At 41.7% G+C, this 19,253-nt stretch overlaps 1 pseudogene; it reads right to left on the bottom strand.

The window, feature by feature from the left end:
• Nucleotides 1-15,487: 15,487 nt before the first annotated feature.
• Nucleotides 15,488-18,140, bottom strand: LOC148005272 (heat shock protein HSP 90-beta-like; annotated as a pseudogene).
• Nucleotides 18,141-19,253: the final 1,113 nt, after the last annotated feature.

The raw sequence follows: 19,253 nt of genomic DNA, 5'->3' as shown, positions 1-19,253 counted from the left end.
AGGGGGGGGGGGAGAGAGAGAGAGAGAGAGAGAGAGAGAGAGATTGACTGAGTAGGGAAGATGGGTATGGATCTGAAAGGAATTGAGAGAGAGGGGTAAATATAACTAAAATACATTGTATTAAATTCTTTATGTCTGAATAAAATTTCATTACATATATTCATCTGTTTATGGATATCTAGTTTTGATCTACCCCTTGGCTATTGTGAACAGAGCAGCAATAAACACTGATGTGCAGGGATATATATATATATATATATATATATATATATATATATATATATATATATATATAAATATGATACAAGGTCTTTATACATAGCACTGACTGTTCTGGAACCCTCCTTGTATACCAGGTTGGCCTCAGACTCATGTAGATCTGCCTTCTGAGTGTTGGGATTAAAGGCATGAACCACCACTGCCACCTGCTCTTTTAAGTCTTGACCTGCAAGTACGTATATCATGTGGTGCCATCTTCCTCCACTAGTTTTGTTTCATTCCATGCTCTCACTTGCATGAGGTTTCAACCACATGACCATTCCCTAGTTCTGGAAAATATGCCCTACTTTCCTAAAAGATCCTCCTCAAACTTTCTCTTTGGCATAAGCCTCAATGTTTCTCATCTTCTGTCTTGTAATCCTGTTCTCAGTCGTTGGAGTCCTTTCTTCTGTGATACCTTGTTTAGGGCTGGTGTTCTAAGACTTGTGTTCACAGTGTTGTAACTCTCCCCTAAATAGAATCCTATCACGGTTTATTAGTATGCTGACTCCTGTAACAAATCATCACAGACCGGTCACTTAGCAACAGGCATTCATAGCTCAGAATTTTGAGCTAAAAGTCCAAGATCAAGGAGTTAAGTGGTTTGCTTTTCCCAAGGCCCCTTCCTCCCTTCCTCCCTCTCACTCTGGAGGGCCAATCTTAAGGTCTGAAGACAGCATTTTCCTTTCCTGGGGTTCTTTTGTGTGCTCAAATTTCTTTTTCAGATTAGATGCCCATTCGAAGGGCCTTCCTTCACCTTTTCAAACACAGCTGCATTGTGTGGTATCTAGAGTAGAGTGTCACCGTATGTATCGGGGCAGTGAGCAATATTTAGCCCCAAACAGTTGGAAGCTTTGTAGTTATCACAGTCTAGGCCTCCGTAATTTCAGTGAACACAAGGGTAAGCCTGTGCAATCCGACATGCTCATTACCCAATCTGGCAGCACCGTGGACAGAGCTCTTGGTGACTAAATGCACACTTATAGAAGAGCCTGGTGGAGTGGGTTACATCAGAATGCACTGCAAATGGCAGGTGTGACTAATGGAGGTGATGATAACCAGATGGCTCTGCCGACTCAGGCTCATGCTTGGGTTTGTCAAGAGGCTCTTGCCATCTTAAAAAGCACTGACCTCCGAGCTCCTGTTGCTGATTTCAATGCGTGGTCTTCCGTACAAGGCTTTAACCAAGTAACTACAGCACCAGGGCAAAATAACAGGCGTACAGCTTCAGTAATTAGTAATTACTGATTTAATTTAAGTGGGCATATTTGTGGCAAGGAAATTAACTCAAATAAAATTGTTTAAAATTTCTTTAGATGGCGGCCTTTACTCATCTGTTATTTCAGGGAAAATAGATTCAATCCTTGGCAGCTTTGGGCATTTGCCATTGACATCAGCCATATCTCATTGTTTCGCTGCTTGAATACTTGATATCACATTAACCTTCATTCTTTTTTGTTTTAAATCGATTTGTTTACTTTAAAATTAGAAAAGTAAGATATTTACTTTTAATCCATGTACACATATCTGAGTAGGTATGTACAATTGCTCACAGAGGCCAGAGGACGGTGCTAGATCCACTAGAACTGGAGTTTCAGACAGTCATGGGCAGCCCAATATAGGGAGATGAGCTGCAGTCTGCTGCAAGACGCCTGATCTTAACAACTGAATTATCTTTCTGACCCCCCAAAGTATTTAAAAGAAATATTAATACTCATTTTGCTTTCAAGGCAAACATAAAAAGTCTAGAAAAGTAAGGCAAATTAATATAACAGGGACAGATAATAGGCCTTGAATATGATATTTTATTTCTTGAACTCCTTTGTACACAGTTTTATAATAAATATTAGAGAATTTCAACTTCTGTGTTAAACAAAGTATGAAGGACTTTTGTGTTTCATGTATATTTTTCAAAACAAAGAGCTGGCAAGCAACCAGAGCTTCCAGGGACTAAGCCACTACCTAAAGACTATACATGGACTGACCCTGGACTCTGACCTCATAGGTAGCAATGAATATCCTAGTAAGAGCACCAGTGGAAGGGGAAGCCCTGGGTCCTGTTAAGACTGAACCCCCAGTGAACTAGACTGGTGGGGGGAGGGCGGCAATGGGGGGAGGGTTGGGAGGGGAACACCCATAAGGAAGGGGAGGAGGGAGGGGGATGTTTGCCCGGAAACCGGGAAAGGGAATAACACTCGAAATGTATATAAGAAATACTCAAGTTAATAAAAAAAAAAAAAAAACAAAAAGCAAAAAAAAACCAAAGAGCTGGGAAAATTACTAAAGAAAGCAAGAATTGATACATCCAATAACAAAATAAAAACTATAAGAATTTCTTACATGAGGGGCAGGAGATACAGCTCAGTAGTAAAAAGTAAAGAATATTTGCTGCTCTAGCTGGGAACCTGGGTTCAAGTGTCTACATACACATTGCCTATCTCAGAACCACTTTAACTCAAGATCCAGAGGACCTAATGCCCACTTCTGGCCTCTCTGGGCACTAGATGCATACATGGTGCACTGAAATACATTCCGTTCTTCTCACACTTACATCACTATTTGTAGCTGGGATCCCAGAAGCCTGACTTGGGGCAAAAAGGAATGAAAAAGGATAGACACACACAGGAAATCTGGAGTCAGGTGGGTGCTGTGTACGCTGATGGACTGGCACTAAACTACACAACACACTGCCCCTCTGCCCCCCATCTAATGTGTTTAAATCATACAGCACAGGGAGAGGAGTTAGCAAGTCTGGGTAGGAGGGTCTCTGTAGAGAATGGATAACCTATCGGTGTCTTAGCCTTGAGAAATCTCTCTCTCCCTGTCTCAGCAGCCACCGGTTGCTGTAGCTCATGTGAAATTTGCCCCATCCACGGCCTATCAATGGGTATCATCATTATGCAGGTTTTATTTAGGAAACTGTATTGTTCATATTTCATGAATATAGCATCCCCATCATGTCTAGAAGGCACAGTCTCAGCTGGTGGTTGGTTCTCATCCTTTTACGACCTTTCTTTTGTCTCTTCCAAGGATTTGTAGATGTACTAGTTAGGGTTGAAATTCCCATGGCCATTTTTCTCCTGCATTTTTCCATCTGTATAGTTCTGTGTGGCCTCTGTCTGCTGCAGGAATAGGCTTCTTTGGGGCGGGATGAGAGCTATTCTTATCTATGGCTATAAGGCTTAGTGGTCATGATATAGAAACTACATTAATTTAGGAAAATGGAAGTAGCATGTTCAGTAGTGTCGATAATCCCTCCACTCATAACTGGTTAGCTGGGTTTCCTGGAGCAGTTATGAAAGATAAATAACACTGAGAATGTTTGAAAAGTCCATAGGGAATAATTATTTCATAAGCTTACTTAAATACATAGAACACACCCACCCACCCACCCACCCACAAACATTCACACACACACACACAAGTGGTGAAGTTACATCACATGAGATGACAATGCTAGCCCCAAAGCCAGAGATTATCTAACAAAAACACTAGTGTCAGGCAAGGAAAACCTCCCTTTAAGTAATTGTCCAGGAGAGTCCAAGAGACTCCCTAACTATTAGCCTATTGCCTTGCCATTGTTTGAGACCCTACTGCTTAAAACACCACACACTTCGGATACCAGGCTTGGAGGAATCACACTGGAAATGACCTGGAAGTCTACCTGAGGAAAAGCTCTCCTTGGATGGAGAGGTGCTACGGAAGCTGACAAGAGAAAGGAGCAATCATCAGTCCTGCTCAGTTATAAAGCCTGTTAACGATGGCACTGACTGGCCTGGTGAGATATTCCCAATGAAGTATAGTGCACCTGTATCTTGGGAGTAACCAACATCTGTCTAATTGGACTTAAGGTTTGCTCAAAGGTGAGAATTCATGCCTGGGGATTTTAGGTTTTTATTTTGACCAATTTGACTACCAAAAGATATTTCATCTTTTTCACCACTAGATGTCAGGGTTGCTTCACCATGAACACATCATAGCTCTGTCAGTGCCCAAGACTATTGTATAACTACCAGTCCTTGCTTGGTACCCTTATTAGTTTCAGAGGGTCAGGAAAGTTCCTTTAGCACCAGAGAACTGAGCAAGACCTTACCTCTGAATAGGCTAAACAGAAAGTACGTATTTTTTTTTTTTATTAAGCAGAAGAAAGATGAAGCAAGAAGCTTAAAGGGCCAAAGGTAATTTTTGCCTAACAAAACCAACCACCTTCATACGTTGAATGCCCTTGTGTGCTACACACGGTGTTAAGTACTTTACACAAATTCTACTTAATGTTTCCTTAGAACAACTGCAGCAAGGTGTTCGCTGTTAGTATCTTCACATTTTACATTTGAAAAGTTCAAGGCACAGAAAGGTTAAATGCTCAGAACCATAAAACCAGAAAGCAAGAGAAAAATTACTTAAACATTAGACATTTTGCTGAATTTTGCCTTTAACTTTGTGGTCTCACATTTTTAGTTAATTACAATGGAGAGAATATTTGCTAAAATTATGCATACCATTGATATTTTGAAAGAAACATTTTAAAATTACTGAAAATATGAACTATACATTTGTGAAGTATTACTATAAACTTCCATGAAATATGAAATCTTATTTTCTGAACATTTTCACAAAACGTTAACTCTCCTGTTCCTTGACTGCTCCTCAGTTACAAATGGTTGTCAAACTAAGAATCCCTTTAGGGAAGTATGCTAGTGATGTTTCTGCAGATGCTGTCTATGGTGGACTCCCTCACTGGTGGGTAGCGATGATAGGAGACAGAGATACAGATTCTTTCAAGTGCCTTGTTTTCATTTTCCAGCACTGGAGAAAAAAAAAACAACAACTAGGCTTCAGTTTAGTGCCAACAGTAAAAGTAACATATTTGAAGGCATTACCCATATGACCTTTTTATTTGAAAATAGTTTGGTGTGGTGTGGTGGTGCACACCTGGAATAAAATTTTAGTTTATATTTAGTCAGTTTTCTTGTTATAAACAAAGACAAAGTGGTAGATTCTACAATCTGTTGCTACATTTATCTCATGTTTCTCTATTACATGTATATTACCAACATACATGTGCCATGATGTGTGTGCCAACCACACAGAGGACGACTTTGAAAATGTTATTCTTTCTTTCCATCCTCTGGGTCCTTGGATTGAACCTGGGATGTCAGGTTTAATGGCCCCTTTTCCCATTGAGACATTTTTGTTTGTCCCAGTTACTGCTTCTAATCCAGTCTACCATTTTGATTGATTTCTTTAGATTCATTAAGTTTTTCTTTTAAGGTGAGACCGGCTTGTACAAAGATTTGCATGAATTTTATAAATGTTGAGCATTACTGAACTCACATAATCCTAATTAGATACTGAATGTCCAGTGAAACAACTCCAGTGCTGGAGTCACAGACTTTTCTTTAGAGGGATTTTTACATTGTAGTTTCTTTGCAAATATATCCAACTCTCTTTAAAATAGTTTACAAGGTCTGTGAGGACCTTTCAATCAGATTACCCTTTTATACTGGAATGACATCAGCACGTATCTTTAAAATATACATTTTGCCCAGACCCCGTGGGAAAGAGACCTCACCGCCTGGTCAGGTGGGCACTCCTGAGGCTGCAGAGCAGAAGAGACCACCAACACTGCCCACCCCTGCCCACATCCCTGGCCCAAGAGGAAACTGTATAAGGCCTCTGGGCTCCCATGGGGGAGGGCCCAGGAGTGGCAGGACCCCTGCCTGAGACACTGCCGGAACCTGAAGGAAACAGACCGGATAAACAGTTCTCTGCACCCAAATCCCGTGGGAGGGAGAGCTAAACCTTCAGAGAGGCAGACAAGCCTGGGAAACCAGAAGAGACTGCTCTCTGTACATACATCTCGGACGCCAGAGGAAAACACCAAAGGCCATCTGGAACCCTGGTGCACTGAAGCTCCCGGAAGGGGCGGCACAGGTCTTCCTGGTTGATGCCGCCGCAGAGAGCCCGTGGGCAGCACCCCGCGAGCAAACTTGAGCCTCGGGACCACAGGTAAGACCAACTTGTCTGCTGCAAGAAAGCTGCCTGGTGAAATCGGGACACACAGAGGCAGAATTCCTCTAGGACCGGGCACGTCCTGTGTTTACCTGAAGTCCCACACCCTCGGATCCCGGCCTGCAGCAGCTCTCTGCTCCCAGACCCCGTGGGAAAGAGACCTCACTGCCTGGTCAGGTGGGCACTCCTGAGGCTGCGGAGCGGAAGAGACCACCAACACTGCCCACCCCTGCCCACATCCCTGGCCCAAGAGGAAACTGTATAAGGCCTCTGGGCTCCCGTGGGGGAGGGCCCAGGAGCGGCAGGACCCCTGCCTGAGACACTGCCAGAACCTGAAGGAAACAGACCGGATAAACAGTTCTCTGCACCCAAATCACGTGGGAGGGAGAGCTAAACCCTCAGATAGGCAGACACGCCTGGGAAACCAGAAGAGACTGCACTCTGCACACACATCTCGGACGCCAGGGGAAAACACCAAAGGCCATCTGGAACCCTGGTGCACTGAAGCTCCCGGAAGGGGCGGCACAGGTCTTCCTGGTTGCTGCCGCTGCAGAGAGCCCGTGGGCAGCACCCCACGAGCGAACTTGAGCCTCAGGACCACAGGTAAGACCAAATTTTCTGCTGCAAGAAAGCTGCCTGGTGAACTCAAGACACAGGTCCACAGGAATAGCTGAAGAGAGGAAAAACTACACGCCCGAAAGCAGAACACTCTGTCCCCATAACTGACTGAAAGAGAGGAAAACAGGTCTACAGCACTCCTGACACACAGGCTTATAGGACAGTCTAGCCCTGTCAGAAATAGCAGAACAAAGTAACACTAGAGATAATCTGATGGCGAGAGGCAAGCGCAGGAACCCAAGCAACAGAAACCAAGACTACATGGCACCATCAGAGCCCAATTCTCCCACCAAAACAAACATGGAATATCCAAACACACCAGAAAAGCAAGATCTAATTTCAAAATCATATTTGATCATGATGCTGGAGGATTTCAAGAAAGACGTGAAGAACTAACTCCCTTAGGGAAACACAGGAAAACATTAATAAACAAGTAGAAGCCTACAGAGAGGAATCGCAAAAATCCCTGAAAGAATTCCAGGAAAACACAATCAAACAGTTGAAGGAATTAAAAATGGAAATAGAAGCAATCAAGAAAGAACACATGGAAACAACCCTGGATATAGAAAACCAAAAGAAGAGACAAGGAGCTGTAGATACAAGCTTCACCAACAGAATACAAGAGATGGAAGAGAGAATCTCAGGAGCAGAAGATTCCATAGAAATCATTGACTCAACTGTCAGAGATAATGTAAAGCAGAAAAAGCTACTGGTCCAAAACATACAGGAAATCTAGGACTCAATGAGAAGATCAAACCTAAGGATAATAGGTATAGAAGAGAGTGAAGACTCCCAGCTCAAAGGACCAGTAAATATCTTCAACAAAATCATAGAAGAAAACTTCCCTAACCTAAAAAAAGAGATACCCATAGGCATACAAGAAGCCTACAGAACTCCAAATAGATTGGACCAGAAAAGAAACACCTCCCGTCACATAATAGTCAAAACACCAAACGCACAAAATAAAGAAAGAATATTAAAAGCAGTAAGGGAAAAAGGTCAAGTAACATATAAAGGGAGACCTATCAGAATCACACCAGACTTCTCGCCAGAAACTATGAAGGCCAGAAGATCCTGGACTGATGTCATACAGACCCTAAGAGAACACAAATGCTAGTCCAGGTTACTGTATCCTGCAAAACTCTCAATTAACATAGATGGCGAAACCAAGATATTCCATGACAAAACCAAATTTACACAATATCTTTCTACAAATCCAGCACTACAAAGGATAATAAATGGTAAAGCCCAACATAAGGAGGCAAGCTATACCATAGAAGAAGCAAGAAACTAATCGTCTTGGCAACAAAACAAAGAGAATGAAAGCACACAAACATAACCTCGCATCCAAATATGAATATAACGGGAAGCAATAATCACTATTCCTTATCTCTCAACATCAATGGCCTCAACTCCCCAATAAAAAGACATAGATTAACAAACTGGATACGCAACGAGGACCCTGCATTCTGCTGCCTACAGGAAACACACCTCAGGGACAAAGACAGACATTACCTCATAGTGAAAGGCTGGAAAACAATTTTCCAAGCAAATGGTCAGAAGAAGCAAGCTGGAGTAGCCATTCTAATATCAAATAAAATCAATTTTTAACTAAAAGTCATCAAAAAAGATAAGGAAGGACACTTCATATTCATCAAAGAAAAAATCCACCAAGATGAACTCTCAATCCTAAATATCTATGCCCCAAATACAAGGGCACCTACATATGTAAAAGAAACCTTACTAAAGCTTAAAACACACATTGCACCTCACACAATAATAGTGGGAGATTTCAACACCCCACTCTCATCAATGGACAGATCATGGAAACAGAAATTAAACAGAGATGTAGACAGACTAAGAGAAGTCATGAGCCAAATGGACTTAACGGATATTTATAGAACATTCTATCCTAAAGCAAAAGGATATACCTTCTTCTCAGCTCCTCATGGTACTTTCTCCAAAATTGACCATATAATTGGTCAAAAAACGGGCCTCAACAGGTACAGAAAGATAGAAATAATCCCATGCGTGCTATCGGACCACCACGGCCTAAAACTGGTCTTCAATAACAATCAAGGAAGAATGCCCACATATACTTGGAAATTGAACAATGCTCTACTCAATGATAACCTGGTCAAGGAAGAAATAAAGAAAGAAATTAAAAACTTTTTAGAACTTAATGAAAATGAAGGTACAACATACCCAAACTTATGGGACACAATGAAAGCTGTGCTAAGAGGAAAACTCATAGCGCTGAGTGCCTGCAGAAAGAAACAGCAAAGAGCATATGTCAGCAGCTTGACAGCACACCTCAAAGCTCTAGAACAAAAAGAAGCAAATACACCCAGCAGGAGTAGAAGGCAGGAAATAATCAAACTCAGAGCGGAAATCAACCAAGTAGAAATAAAAAGGACCATAGAAAGAATCAACAGAACCAAAAGTTGGTTCTTTGAGAAAATCAACAAGCTAGATAAACCCTTAGCCAGACTAACGAGAGGACACAGAGAGTGCGTCCAAATTAACAAAATCAGAAATGAAAAGGGAGACATAACAACAGATTCAGAGGAAATTCAAAAAATCATCAGATCTTACTATAAAAACCTATATTCAACAAAACTTGAAAATCTTCAGGAAATGGACAATTTCCTAGACAGATACCAGGTATCGAAGTTAAATCAGGAACAGATAAAACAGTTAAACAACCCCTTAACTCCTAAGGAAATAGAAGCAGTCATTAAAGGTCTCCCAACCAAAAAGAGCCCAGGTCCAGATGGGTTTAGTGCAGAATTCTATCAAACCTTCATAGAAGACCTCATACCAATATTATCCAAACTATTCCACAAAATTGAAACAGATGGAGCCCTACCAAATTCCTTCTATGAAGCCACAATTACTCTTATACCTAAACCACACAAAGACACAACAAAAAAAGAGAACTTCAGACCAATTTCCCTTATGAATATCGACGCAAAAATACTCAACAAAATTCTGGCAAACCGAATCCAAGAGCACATCAAAACAATCATCCAACATGACCAAGTAGGCTTCATCCCAGGCATGCAGGGATGGTTTAATATACGGAAAACCATCAACGTGATCCATTATATAAACAAACTGAAAGAACAAAACCACATGATCATTTCATTAGACGCTGAGAAAGCATTTGACAAAATTCAACACCCCTTCATGATAAAAGTCCTGGAAAGAATAGGAATTCAAGGCCCATACCTGAACATAGTAAAAGCCATATACAGCAAACCAGTTGCTAACATTAAACTAAATGGAGAGAAACTTGAAGCAATCCCACTAAAATCAGGGACTAGACAAGGCTGCCCACTCTCTCCCTACTTATTCAATATAGTTCTTGAAGTTCTAGCCAGAGCAATCAGACAACAAAAGGAGGTCAAGGGGATACAGATCGGAAAAGAAGAAGTCAAAATATCACTATTTGCAGATGATATGATAGTATATTTAAGTGATCCCAAAAGTTCCACCAGCGAACTACTAAAGCTGATAAACAACTTCAGCAAAGTGGCTGGGTATAAAATTAACTCAAATAAATCAGTTGCCTTCCTCTATACAAAAGAGAAACAAGCCGAGAAAGAAATTAGGGAAACGACACCCTTCATAATAGACTCAAATAATATAAAGTACCTCGGTGTGACTTTAACAAAGCAAGTAAAAGATCTGTACCATAAGAACTTCAAGACAATGAAGAAGGAAATTGAAGAAGACCTCAGAAGATGGAAAGATCTCCCATGCTCATGGATTGGCAGGATCAATATAGTAAAAATGGCCATTTTACCAAAAGCAATCTACAGATTCAATGCAATCCCCATCAAAATACCAATCCAATTCTTCAAAGAGTTAGACAGAACAATTTGCAAATTCATCTGGAATAACAAAAAAACCAGGATAGCTAAAGCTATCCTCAACAATAAAAGGACTTCAGGGGGAATCACTATCCCTGAACTCAAGCAGTATTACAGAGCAATAGTGATAAAAACTGCATGATATTGGCACAGAGACAGACAGATAGACCAATGGAATAGAATTGAAGACCCAGAAATGAACCCACACACCTATGGTCACTTGATTTTTGACAAAGGAGCCAAAACCATCAAATGGAAAAAAGATAGCATTTTCAGCAAATGGTGCTGGTTCAACTGGAGGTCAACATGTAGAAGAATGCAGATCGATCCATGCTTATCACCCTGTACAAAGCTTAAGTCCAAGTGGATCAAGGACCTCCACATCAAACCAGACACACTCAAACTAATAGACGAAAAACTAGGGAAGCGTCTGGAACACATGGGCACTGGAAAAAATTTCCTAAACAAAACAGCAATGGCTTACGCTCTAAGATCAAGAATCGACAAATGGGATCTCATAAAACTGCAAAGCTTCTGTAAGGCAAAGGACACTGTGGTTAGGACAAAACGGCAACCAACAGATTGGGAAAAGATCTTTACCAATCCTACAACAGATAGAGGCCTTATATCCAAAATATACAAAGAACTCAAGAAGTTAGACGGCAGGGAAACAAATAACCCTATTAAAAAATGGGGTTCAGAGCTAAACAAAGAATTCACAGCTGAGGAATGCCGAATGGCTGAGAAACACCTAAAGAAATGTTCAACATCTTTAGTCATAAGGGAAATGCAAATCAAAACAACCCTGAGATTTCACCTCACACCAGTGAGAATGGCTATGATCAAAAACTCAGGGGACAACAGATGCTGGCGAGGATGTGGAGAAAGAGGAACACTCCTCCATTGTTGGTGGGATTGCATACTGGTACAACTATTCTGGAAATCAGTCTGGAGGTTCCTCAGAAAATTGGACATTGAACTGCCTGAGGATCCAGCTATACCTCTCTTGGGCATATACCCAAAAGGTGCCCCAACATATAAAAAAGACACGTGCTCCACTATGTTCATTGCAGCCTTATTTATAATAGCCAGAAGCTGGAAAGAACCCAGATGCCCTTCAACAGAGGAATGGATACACAAAATGTGGTACATCTACACAATGGAATATTACTCAGCTATGAAAAACAACGACTTTATGAAATTCGTAGGCAGATGGTTGGAACTGGAAAACATCATCCTGAGTGAGCTAACCCAATCACAGAAAGACATACATGGTATGCACTCATTGATAAGTGGCTATTAGCCCAAATGCTTGAATTACCCTAGATGCCTAGAGCAAATGAAACTCAAGACGGATGATCAAAATGTGAATGCTTCACTCCTTCTTTAAAAGGGGAACAAGAATACCCTTGGCAGGGAAGAGAGAGGCAAAGATTAAAACAGAGACTGAAGGAACACCCATTCAGAGTCTGCCCCACATGTGGCCCATACATATACAGCCACCCAATTAGACAAGATGGATGAAGCAAAAAGTGCAGACCGACAGGAGCCGGATGTAGATCGCTCCTGAGAGACACAGCCAGAATACAGCAAATACAGAGGCGAATGCCAGCAGCAAACCATTGAACTGAGAATAGGACCCCCGTTGAAGGAATCAGAGAAAGAACTGGAAGAGCTTGAAGGGGCTCGAGACCCCATATGTACAACAATGCCAAGCAACCAGAGCTTCCAGGGACTAAGCCACTACCTAAAGACTATACATGGACTGACCCTGGACTCTGACCTCATAGGTAGCAATGAATATCCTAGTAAGAGCACCAGTGGAAGGGGAAGCCCTGGGTCCTGCTAAGGCTGAACCCCCAGTGAACTAGACTGGTGGGGGGAGGGCGGCAATGCGGGGAGGTTTGGGAAGGGAACACCCATAAGGAAGGGGAGAGGGAAGGGGGATGTTTGCCCGGATACCGGGAAAGGGAATAACACTCGAAATGTATATAAGAAATACTCAAGTTAATAAAAAAATATATACATTTTACGGAGCAGCTGTATGGAAAATTAGATAGGCGTGTTTTGCTGTTCATGGCTTGTCCTTGTGCAAAGGATGTGTAAAACTATGACTTAACAAACCGTGAACTTCGTGTTTCACAGGTTTTGATCTTAGGGTTTCAACCTTACAAATATGCTGGTGACAACTGTGGCTAAATTGATTAGTGAATTCCCTGAGTTTTGGAAATCTAATTCTAAAATCATATTGAAATGAAAAAAAAAACGTTAATACCTTGTTTTCAGGAGTGCACATGTGCGTGTGTGTGTGTGTGTGTGTGTGTGTGTGCATGTGGTGTGTGTGTGTGTATGTGTGTGTGCATGTGGTGTGTGTGTATGTGTGTGTGTGTGCATGTTGTGTGTGTGTGTATGTGTGTGTGTGTGCATGTGGTGTGTGTGTGTATGTGTGTGTGTGCATGTGGTGTGTGTGTGTGTGTGTGTGTGTGTGTGTATGTGTGTGTGTATCTAAAACAACCCACACTTTCCCATCCCCTGGCTCCTCTTAGATACTTGCTGGTTGGTCCTTCCTTACTGAACAAGAGTTCTGACATGCCTTCTTCTGACTACATGGCTGCTGGCATGTGCAGGTTCATACCAGCCTAATCAGAAATGACGACAGATGATGTGAGTGTTGACTTGAAATCTGAATGTGGAAGTTTTACTCAAAGAAAAATCTGAAGCTTATGAGGTGGTATTCAATGTAGCTCATACTGATTCTGATTAAATCCAGTTGGCAACGAGTCATAGCCATGACATAGGTAGCCTGCATGCTCAGCAGTAGAGACCAATAGAAAACAATTTGATGGCATTTTTGAATAGTTCTTGTCTCATAATATCCAATCAGGACTTTCCCCCCTGATTTTTATTTTTATTTTATGTATAATTAATTAATTAAAGTAGACTTAAAGTTTTTCAAAACCTACTTTACTTAGGGTTTGCAAACACTCCACTGACCAGAAGAAGTAGGGGCAGTTGAGGCTTCATGGGTATAGCATCTGGCTCATATCTAGAAGGTACAATCCCACAGCAGACTTCTTGGTCCTCTGGCTCTTAGAACCTTCCTGCCAACTCTTCTGTGATGCTCCCTGGGTCTTAGGTGTAGGGGTTGAACTGTATACATATCCATTGAAATTGCGCACCTCATAGTCAGGTGTTGTCTGCATTTTGACCAGTTGTGAATTTCTAAAATAAGAAATGGTCTTTTGCTGCAGAAAGAAGCTTCTGTGACAAGAGGAGAGGTCTGTGTTTCTTGTGGTTGCAAAGCTAGGTATTTAGAATGCAGTTTGGATTATTACTGGTGTAGGAATGTGCCTAGTTCTTTCAGTTTTCTCAGGTCGATGCCCTCTTCAGCCATAGGTAGATGGCTAAGTTTGCAGTACCAGGCTTGTTTCCCTCCTGCTAAAAGGGCCTTAATCCAGTTGTACAGATAAAAGTGTCACTAGTTCTACATTTTGGATATCCTGCCAGTTCAATATTGTTGTGGTTTATGGGCTTTTATAGTTGAGTAGGAATCTTAAATGATCAATTAACTCCCTTGGTTGCTTACGTGTCATTTTCCAATGCTGTGAGAGCCATTCCTCAGGGAGGTGGCTTCCAGATCAGTTCCACCTCGGTTACTCCATGTCTTACATCTGAAGTACATCATGTCTCTAGCAAAAGGACCTTACCTCTAAATTCTAGGAGGCAACCAAAGGCAATGGCCTCTATTGTTTTGGGAGATTTTTGGACTCTCCTGACCCAGAGTTCAAGAGAGGGTTCCTGCATGGCTCTAGGGCTTTTGTTAGATAGTCTCAGGTATGTATGTATGTATGTATGTATGTATGTATGTATGTATGTACATGAGTATATATACATATATAATATAAAATTTTAGGCAGATATAAAATAAAGTTTTCCTTTGTTTTTTTCAAGCACTTTTGCTGTTATTTATCCATGAAAATTTTATTTTAAACAGACAGAAGTGTAGAGGGTAAAGAAGTGAACTAAAAATACAGTAATATTCCATTTTTGCTCTGTTCTCTATTTTTCTTGACCTTCCATTTTCTCTGAAGGCTCAAATAGCTTTGAGAAAGGCATTAAAGCTGTAGTTACTGGAGACAGTGGAGGTTCTGTCAGTCATTGCCTAGCAGTCTGCTTACTCTGCCAGTACACCCTTTGCCTCCTATTCACTGATCTCCTCCCTCCTGTCCTCCAACCTTCTCTGTCCTCTTTCCTATGCAGCCACATCCACAGGCACATTTCACTTAGACACTTATTTTTGTACATGGCTGCGAGAGAAATTTTTCCAATAATGAACCATGTGATTGAGGCCTTGCCAGCATCCAGAGTCTTTTGTGGAGAAATTGGAATGGAAGGTAAGAGAACTGCTTAAAAGTTGAGAAGAGCAAACAGTATATAGGCACTACAGAATTATATTTTGATTTAGCAGCAATCATATATTCCTTTTTTTGTATAAAACTGCATCTTCTTTATTTTGCATACTTTTAATTTCAGAACAAAATAAAACAAACAAAAAACCCACAATAAACAACACCCAACCCTGCTATTCTGTGAGAGGGGATCTTCTTGTCTTAAGGCACAAGGACAGGATAGAAGAGATTCTTGTAGACATGGTCAGGGCCAGTCAAGGATGTTGGGGGAACTACAGAGATATTATACAGAGGGCATGGGCTTCCCAGGAGCTTTTAGTCCACTTCTTCCATGCCAGAGGCATCCTCATCACCCTCTAGTTGGGGATCTCATCAGGAACAGCAGCATTGGGCTCTTCTGCAGTGACCTCATCTTCATCAATGCCCAGGACTAACTTAATCATGCAATAGATGCGGTTGGAGTGGGCTTGAGGGTCCTCAAGTGAGAAGCTAGAGGAGAGCAGAGCAGTTTCAAACAGCAGCACCACTAGGTCTTTGGCAGCTTTGTTGTTTTTTGTCTGCCTCAGCCTTCTGCCACACAGTCTCTATAATGGGGTGGTCAGAGTTGATCTCTAGGTGTTTCTTGGCCATCATATAGCCCATTGTAGAGTTGTTTCACAGTGCCTGGGCCTTCATGATCTGTTCAGCTATAGGTACTTGTCACAATGCAGCAGGGTGAAGACACAAACCTATTGGAGATTGTCACTTTTTCACCCTTGTCCAAGATCTCCTTCATGAGCTTGCAGAGATTCTCAAACTTATCCTTGCTCTCCTCCATTTTTTTCTTCTCTTCCTCATTCTCTAGTAGCTCCAGGCCCTCCTTAGTCACTGAGACCAGGCTCTTGCCATCAGATTCCTTGAGCTGCTGCATGAAGTACTCATCAATAGGTTCAGTCACATACACCACCTCAAAGCCCCATTTCCTCACACGCTCCACAAAGGCAGAGATGGTCACTTGCTCTTTGCTCTTACCAGTGATATAATAGATGGACTTCTGTGTCTCCTTCATGGGAGACATATACTCTGACATGGAAGTCATCTTATCTCCAGACTGAGAGGTGTGATAGTGAAGGAGCTCAGAGAGGCTGGTGTTGGGAGCGATGCCCTTAAAACCCTCCATTATTGATGTTAATAGTATGGTTAGAGTTAAGTATGACTGGGTTCATGGAAAATCCCCAGTCAGCTGCAGAAGACTAATACAAATCTGGTGGTCAGGATGACTAATGATATGACAAAGTTGTGACCTTGCTGAGAAATACATCTGATGTCAGAATGCCCAATGATATGACTTGTATCCTTTCTGAGAAACCAACATCCTACTGGCTAATGGTATGACAAACCTGTAACCTTTCTGAAAAACCAACATCCTGTTGACATCAGCTGACCACAAGAGAGCTGTGTCCTTGGCCTGCATAAATGTTTCCCACTTCCCCCCTCTCTCTGTTACCCCTGTTATGGTATATATTCATCCTTGGGAAAAAATAAAATTGTCACCATGATCAGACTCTTGTCTTGGCATCCTTCTTCAAGTCTCTTGACCCTCATTCTCTTCCAGGTACCCTCTGCACCCTCGTTGACTGTCTTGCAGGACGGGACAACTGGCTCCAGGACAGGCTGGGATGGTTAGTGGAATCTTCATGGATTCCAAACTTTAAATTCTTGGAGAATGCCTCATAAAATTTCTTGTAGTTCTCTTTGTCTTCAGCCGACTCAGAGAAGAGCTCAAGGTACTTCTTCACAATGTTTTTGTGAATGACTTTCAGGATCTTTATCTGTTGGAGCATTTCTTGGGAGATGCTCAGGGGAAGGTCCTTGGAATCAACCATACCACGGATAAAGTTGAGGTGCTCAGGTATCAGTTTATCACAGCTGTCCATGATGAGCACACGATGGACATACAGTTTGATGTTGTTCTTCTTGTTCTCAAAGAGGTCAAAGGGAGCTCGCTCAGGAATGAAGAGCAATGCCCTGAATTCCAACTGCCCTTCTACAGAGAAGTACTTGACTACCAAGGGGTCTTCCCAGTCATTGGTGAAGCTCTTACAAAATTCACCATGTTCCTCTTGAGTGATGTTATCTGGATTTCTGGTCCAGATTGTCAACGTACTTCTCTTAGATCTTCTTTGTTTTCTTTTTCTTATCTTTGCCACTTTCGTCCTCCTCGTCAGTTACCACATCCTCAATCTTAGGCTTCTCCTCATCTTCTTTATCTTCCTACTCTTTCTCCCCTTTCTCTTCCTCTGCCTCATCATCACTGATCTCCTTCTCTCATTTTTTCTACAAGTAGAGGGTGATGGAATAGCCTATGAACTGCAAGTGTTTCTTCGCCACTTCCTCAATCCTTCTCTCCTCTAAGTACTCTGTCTGGTCTTCTTTGAGGTGAAGGATCACTTTGGTACCCTGGCCAATGGGCTCATCATGATCTGCACGAATGGTGAAGGATCCACCAGCAGAAGACTCCCAGGCACACTGCTCGTCATTGTTATGCTTTGTGACCACAACCACTTTCTCTGCCACTAGATAGGCAGAATAGAATCTGACACCAAACTGGCAATCATGAGATGTGTGCACCAGCCTGGAGAACCTCCATGAACACCTTTGTACCAGACTTAGCAATGGTTCTCAAGTTATTTATGAGGTCAGCCTTGGTCATGCCAATGTCTGTGTCCATCAAAGTCAGCATGCACTCCTGAAGGTTGGAGATGATGTCAATTTTTAGCTCTTTCCCGCTGTCCAACTTGGAAGGGTCCATCATACTCTCATACGGAATCTTGCCCAGGGCATCAGAAGCATAAGAGATCAACTCCCAGAGGAAAATCTCCTTGTTTAAGTGGAAGGTGTTGATGATTAGGGACATCGGCTAGGCAATTTCTGCCTGAAAGGCAAAGACCTCCACCTCTTCCTCTTCATGGTGCACTTCCTCGGGCATCTTGATAAGAAAGCCAAGTAGTAGTACAGAGCAGGGTGGGTCCGGACCACATCCGACTCACATGGAAAGCCTAGGCTGTACAGGGGTGACTCCTCAAATAGTCACATCGTGTCTTCTCATAAAAATAAATTTCCTGAAGGAAAATTATTTATGTATTTAAAAATTTATTTTGTTTTTTGTGTCTTAGTGGTTTGACTGAATGTATGCATGTGAACCATTTATGTGTCTGATGTTCAGGGAACCGAGAAGAGGGTTTTATTCCCTGGAAATAGAATTACATATGGCTGTGAGTCACTATTTTGGTGCTTGAGTTAGACCTTGTGTCCTCTTAGTACAGGAACCACTCTTAATTGCTGAGCTAGTTCTCTGGCCTACAAAAGAAAATTCTTACCATCATCATCATTATCATCATCATCATCACCACCACCATCGACACCATCATCATCATCATTACTATTGTCGTCATCATTATCATCATGATTAAGGTTTCTTAGCAATGTAATTTTGTGTGTTCAAAATCCCTTTGTTCTGTACTGAAGAGTTAATAAGAGACAATGTGTTTAGTCTGTGCCATTTTTGTTTTTCTTTGAATTAACAATGTGTGGCAAATATAACTATAAACACGGTTTTTCTCTTGGCTGAAGATTTTGGCTTTAGGTGAAATAGATACTGCTGTGCTGACCCCAGGCTTTTAGAACTCTGTTGTATAAGCTATAAATGGTTTCTTAACATGCCACTCACATCTCAAATATTTTTGTTCACAAGAATTCCAGAATAATAAAATGTGCATCCAAGGCTTTGGCACAGACAATGAAGATAAAAGGGGAAGAGTGGACTTTACCTCTGTATTCGGAGAGCTGAAAGAACAGAGAGGAAGATACAATGATACAAACAATGGCCTGGGATAAAAGAAATGGGGTGCTGTTTCCTCTAGACCCCCCTAAACATTCAGTTGTGTAAGTCAGTGAATGACAGCAGACCCATATGGGAGAATATTTACAGATATTCCTTTCGAGAATGATCCCTCCTTGCTTATATTTCCTATAGTGTCTGTCTTATGAATGTTTTCTTTAGATTACACAGGAGAAAACAGGGAAAACAGGAACAGAAAGG

Source organism: Rattus norvegicus, chromosome 6 (genome assembly GCF_021556685.1).
Source record: "Rattus norvegicus strain SHRSP/BbbUtx chromosome 6, alternate assembly SHRSP_T2T, whole genome shotgun sequence".
Classification (NCBI taxonomy): Eukaryota; Metazoa; Chordata; class Mammalia; order Rodentia; family Muridae; genus Rattus; species Rattus norvegicus.
The sequence above is the reverse complement of the archived record's forward strand: the minus strand, read 5'-3'. Positions and strand labels throughout refer to the sequence as shown.